Here is a 6443-nt window from a genome sequence, read left to right on the forward strand (position 1 = left end):
TGCGGAGACCCGCTACATCCACCACCACACCGTCGTGCTGCTGGATCTCCATCAACCTCTCCTTCCCCCTTGCTGGATCAAGAAGGAGGAGACGTCGCTGCACCGTACGTGTGTTGAACGCGGAGGTGCCGTCCGTTCGGCACTCGGTCATCGGTGATTTGGATCACGGCGAGTACGACTCCGTCATCCACGTTCATTGGAACGCTTCCGCTCGCGATCTACAAGGGTATGTAGATGCACTCCTTTCCCCTCGTTGCTAGTAGACTCCATAGATACATCTTGGTGAGCGTAGGAAAATTTTAAATTATGCTACGATTACCAACAGGGGGAGGGGGAGGGGAAAATTTGTTTCTGTACGAACCCTTATTTTTTTGCAAGTCAACCACTGAAATCGCGATTGAGAGGTGCCGATGTCTGTGTGTATTTGTTGAGGACCGATTTCAACCAGTTCCAAGTCGATGCTCGACTCACTTTTTTTTACAACTATTTCCATTTTTTGATAGATTTTTTTCCTTTTATGATGGAACAAAACAAAGGATTTTCTACTTTGTTTTTAATATAACTGCATTTTGTAAAAAAAATCTAATCCCTAGTTTTTACTATGATCAATATTGTATAATAATTATTTTTTATTAAAATATTTTTTTATCAAATATTCTTACATGGTATGATCTCGTGTATGTTTTTTTTACACAAACAACCTTTTGTGTAGGAGCATAAAGGCCAATTTTTGAACTCAACTGTATTATTATTTTTTCGGAGGGTTTTTCTGCAAGATGTCCAAAGTTTGCAACGGATAACACCAGGTTGTGCGGCTCTGCTTCTATCTCTTTTTGGCTGACACTGTTTGAATCGGTGGGAGAGAGAGCTGGGCAGAGACGGGGGCAAGTACATCAAAGACGATGGCCTGCGATGTCGCCGCCGACGAGCCACCCGCCATCCTCACCATACTGGAGCTTCGCGCGCTCGACAAGGCCCCCGCCGTCTGCCCCGTCCAGGAGCCCCGCACGCCCGACAAGGCCCCCGCCATCTGCACCGTTCGGTAGCTCTGCGCAGGCGACACGCCGTCCACCATGGGCAGGGCCCCCGATCTCTGCGCCGACGACACAGAGCACGCGGCACACGATCGAGTAAGACCAAGTCCACATCACGCTATCTCGATTCTATTTTCTTCGTTTGTATGCGGAGTTCCACTTTGGTTCCGCTCTGTTCAACTCAGCGCCGCGAATTGAACTGTAGAATGTGTCGGCTCGCTGGTGAATTTTGTGTAGGTCACGTTGGAGTAGGGGGTTGGGCAGCAAGGGTATGAGGATTTTGATTCATTGAGCCAGGACATTCTATTTGATAGAAGTCTGTATCTAGAGAAATTGTGCAGTAAGTCTAAATTTGTTAGATTCAGAATACCATAGCATTTCTGAACATTTTTAGAGCGTGGTTATGTGGGGGGGGGGGGGGGGGGGGGGGTGATTTTAGGTGTTTCTCCCTAGGAGGGGCTTTTTATGGTGATCAAAGCGTTTGAACAGACTAGCCGTTCGGCCATCTCAATGCCATTGCAGCACAAACACCAGCACCAAAGCTATCTGTATGTGCAGTTGTCCTTGTTTTGATTGGCTTATTTTATGGAACATCATTCTCTGTGTAGATGACATCACAATTCAAAACTAGGTACTACTTAGTACAACCGGGATGGTCACCGGATTATTGACGGGGGGCACAGATGGACGAGTGACAGCCAATCTGATCTGATTTGCTTCATGGCTTTCCAAGCAACACGGAAGCGAAACGACCCTGCACTCCAGACTATATATTTCCTAAACACTCAAAGCCACGGCACACAAAAAGGCCCAACAATGACAACCAAAACAAACAACGACAAAAAAACTGACAAGCCAAAAAGTGAGAATCAAAGAGGTCCGTTATTGTGTTTTTCTTACCAAGGATAAGGATAGTGCGGGCCTGCCAGGGAAACGGGCTGGGACAAGAAAAGGGGATGTCATGCATATGTCATCTGAATGAGAGCATTTTATATCTCATTCGAATGAGTTCTAGGCGCTCCCTTTTTGTACTGTCCTTTACAGAAGGGAGACTTGGTCAAACTCCTCCATTGGCTAGGTTGTTTTGCTCGCCGGGCAGCCAGATGGCAAAAGCTCCGCTGACTTATGTCCATGGAAGTTAGGAAGCAGATAAACCAGGCAACAGGATCCAGCTTCCATTTGACTGAATCAACAAAATTAGTTGTGCCAATACTCTTCTTGCTGGCGAATTGGCAGCATACACTGTCCATGGAAATAATTAGGACTTGTATAATGGCTGGGGTGTGGTGTGCAGTGTGCTCATCTGCCGTCGACGACATTGTTGTAAAACTAGTAGATACCCCGCGCGTTGCTGCGGAAATTTGTAGTCTCTTGTTGAGCACCTCTTTAGAGCATAACACAATTCATAAACTGGGAGTAATCAAAAGATTTTGGATGTGATCGAACATTCATCGAAAAAACAATGTACTATAAATATATTCCAACATACTATAAATCCTACCTCAGTAAGAAAACTTGGAAACTTCCATTGGACAACTATGTGTGATGCTCACTTCTTCTAGAAGAATAATTTTCTAACAGAACAAACAGGTTTTTAGAATAGGGAGGAACTGCTCAGTTCTATTTTCCATTGAAAATGAAACTCATCAGCAAAAAGAAGGGAAACTAAAAGTGCCACTTGCGGATATTAAGGTTGGTTACATCACATACAACTATACATCGCAAATTAAACACAGCTCACAAGCAAACCATGCCCACAGTTTCCCCTTAGATGTCTCACGTGTCTGCCTCTTCATATTCTTGGTTGGAGCAAGCTTACTGGCCAAGGCACAATATCCGAGGCTTTGCTGATGGTTTGCTAACAACATACAGTGTACGCCAGCTACTTATTTAGTTGGTGGATTGAATCGACAAATTTAAAAGCATGAATAGATCATCTTCTTAAAATGGCCACTGGAAACCAAAGAATCGTGTTTGTGGAAATTTTCAAACATCACTGAAAATCAACTTAATATAAACACAACACTCCGTACCAAAGTTATCTAGATCTGCATAAACAATGAATGAGTCAGAAAATAATAAATTGTGTTGTGTACTCTGTTGGAATCAAAAGCAAAAATAAGCTTGACCTCAAACGAAAACTTTACAATGTAGCGTATCAAAACTATTCACAGACCTCTTGTTCAAAATATTAGGATACTAACCCAGCCCTGGAAAATTGAGTCAATACTGACTTTTTAGAGCTAGGTAGTCAAACAATGTAGGAGAAATAGCAAGGGAACATAGCATGATAAAATGCACTCAGGGAGAAATAAGTTATTCTTGAATTTAAAAAGGTTAAGATAAAAGTACTATATCCAACTGCAAATTCGATACTACACATGCTTCTATGTTCCTATTGCGTGTCTTCTATCAGGTGGGTGAAAGCAAAAAAAAAAAAACTGACATTAGCTTATATATTATTTTAACAAAGAGGATTTAGAATGGAATCCACCAAGAAATCCTAAAGTAACCTTGGGCATGTCTACAAAGAACCGCAAAACCTGTAGACATAGCCTCGCTTCACAAATATTTCAGACTAATCACCATCAAGTCATGTGTAATCACATACACACACACAGAGAGAGAGAGAGAGAGAGAGAGAGAGAGAGGGAGAGAACTGCAAAGAATGTGTAACCAAAATGAAAGGAAAACTTCAGTCATAAATCTTTCGAAAATACATTATTTTTTATCATAAAAAATCTTACAAATACTACTATGAAGGTGCTAAATTGCACATTACAAAGTCTTTAGCTCTACCTGAAAGCACCTCCTAAACCCCTATCCAAGCAGACCAACCAAACTCTCTGCAAAATAAGTTGAACTACAAATTAAATCGCTGTATATAAACTTAAAAGAAAGAAAATTTGAACAAACAAACGTACAAAAAATCTGGATGGTGGATGATAGAACCTCCCGTGCAATATTCTGATGAACTTTTCAATCTGCACATCCATACATGTTAGACTTTGTACATGACCACGAGCCACATAACAATCAGTAAAAAAATTTAAAAGTAGTTAAGGTGCATTTACAGTACATATTAGGCCCGTACAGCAAAGATCTATACAAATATACGATGGGAAGTTGGGAACGACCTCCTGCATTTACAGTAAGTATGCATCTGTTCCACTAAAAAACACACATATGCGTTCAGGTCAACAATACAGACTTAAATATCTGGACAGATATACTACGGGAACCACCTCATCCTTCTGCTCCTACCTTGGCGACAGAGGCGCAACTTTGATTGGGATCCGGTAGACATGTCTATGGTTGGCATCAGTCTGAATCCATCACGCCATAGAACTACCCTTTGGGGCCGGTGCCCTCGTGACAGCTACTCCAACTGGAAATCGGGGCTTCTACCAAGCTAGATAAAAAAACGCGATACAGATCTGAGGAGATGGAGAGCTCGCACCTACGCATGTGGGGTTGAAGGACGACGCTGACGGTGGCACGTCTGGTTCCCCGGGAGGTAGGTTCGACGCCATGGCGCCTGGTTTGGGCCAGCATGTCCAGGCTCGCGGCACTCCAGGGGCTCCCGGAGGAAGGCAGCGTGTAGGTCTTAGTGTTCACGACCAGAGAAGGTTTGGCCGGCGGCGGTGCAACATGGGAAGTATGGCATAAATAAAGAGGGGAGGAGAAGAATTGGAAGACTACCCTAGAGATTTATTGGTGGAGGGAGATGAAAGGAATTGGTGGAGGGAGATGAAAGGAACCACCAGACCAAGAGGCAAGGGCAGGAATTGTGCGACGGTGAAAAAATCAGACGCTTCGTTTCGTTTCGTTGTAAAAGAAAAAAAAAAGGAATTGCCGTGTGCAGAAGGAAAGGCGTGTTGGATGGCCAGTAAACCGTGCGAACATAGCACAAAGCCAGCGACCTGCAGCGACAACATTTAGTGGTGACGTGGCTTCACCATAGGCGAGGAAAATCAGAAGAATTGATGACATGGCTAGATGATGATGTGGACGGGCTGCATGTTGAGAGAATAGGAAGAAGTGGGGAGCAACTTCTTAAGAATGGTAGATGTAGAGGTAGCCACCACTCCAAACACATATATACTACTTGCATCATAAACAAGGGACTCCGAACAAATAGGATTGATCCATTCATAATTCAACAATATTGTATTTACAGTCCTATTTCTGAATATTTAGAAAAATGACAATGTAAGAAAAATCACGTAAGTAGCATTTATGCATTACCAAAAAAGCCACGTTGGCGCCAACTTCTTACAAGTGCGCGCATTGACTTGATGAAGCTCGGCTTACCAAAACAATTTTTTTGCTAGAATATGGCTTATCAAAATATTGTAAATACTAAATAATATTGTAAGATCTGAAGAAACATACTTAATGCTTTTACAACAAACATGTACTGTAGATGTGTTGTGAACCATATAAAATATAATTTTTTATTAATGCATTTTTTAGCCACACAAAAAACATAGCGGATGCAAATTGGACCTACTATTTGCCATTGTGGATCCTCAAATTTTTGTGTGTAGCTTACAAATAAAAGTGTTCTTCCATACAAAATTTTAAAGAATATAGAACACCTACAATATGTACATGTGTAACAAGATGTACTTTTGAATTCCCCCCACAAAATTTTTTTCTTTTAGGCAAACAAATACACGTGCCTTTACCGATCGTGGGCTTCAATGTCCAACATAGTTTTAGGCTCTCAGTATCATTTCACTACGCCCAGTTTTCGAGTGTATCATTCAGGGCATCCACGGTGCTTAGAGGCAGGCTTGCCTCTAAGCTGGGACCCACGGCTAGCTGCTAGAGTCAGCTCAAAACTTTGTAGTGTATAGAAAATTTTCTTTGCCTCTAAGATGTCCCTACAATGTGTAGAATACTATTTTTCAAAGGAACCATTTTCTAGTTGCTTGAGACACTCCATCTATGACTTGTAGGGTCAGTGAAACATTTTATTAAAAGAAAAGGCTTGGAGGCAGCCTCCAAGCATAGCGTCGATGCTTAACAAATTTGAGCTAGAGGCTATCTCGACCTCTATGGCCATAGAGACTGCCTTAGAGGCAGCAGAACGTCACACTGTGGAGATGAGCAGCCTACGCCGCCTCTGGAGGACGATGACCCGCTCTTCGAGACTCTCCTCCGGCTACCCCTGCAGCCATCCTGCATCCCCTGGCTGGCGACTCCCTCGTCTGCAAGCATTGGCGCTGCCTCGTCTCTGATCCAGGTTTCTGCCGCCGCCGCCACTGCCGCAACCCTCCCCCTCGCCTTGGTTTCTTCCAAGTAGACCACGAGATCTCCTTCATACCTACCCTCAATTCTTTGGATCGTCTCGCCCGAACGCTTCTGCTTGCAGCACGACGACAGCCACCGCTGCTTCCTCTC

At 43.3% G+C, this 6443-nt stretch overlaps 1 long non-coding RNA gene across 1 annotated transcript; it reads right to left on the reverse strand.

The window, feature by feature from the left end:
- Positions 1-3704: 3704 nt before the first annotated feature.
- On the reverse strand, positions 3705-4763 carry LOC123141014 (uncharacterized). The gene is made up of 3 exons (XR_006470127.1): positions 4495-4763; positions 3959-4018; positions 3705-3880 (listed from the first exon to the last, which is right to left on the reverse strand). It is a non-coding gene; the product is annotated as an uncharacterized lncRNA (long non-coding RNA).
- Positions 4764-6443: the final 1680 nt, after the last annotated feature.

Source organism: Triticum aestivum, chromosome 6D (genome assembly GCF_018294505.1).
Source record: "Triticum aestivum cultivar Chinese Spring chromosome 6D, IWGSC CS RefSeq v2.1, whole genome shotgun sequence".
Lineage (NCBI taxonomy): Eukaryota > Viridiplantae > Streptophyta > Magnoliopsida > Poales > Poaceae > Triticum > Triticum aestivum.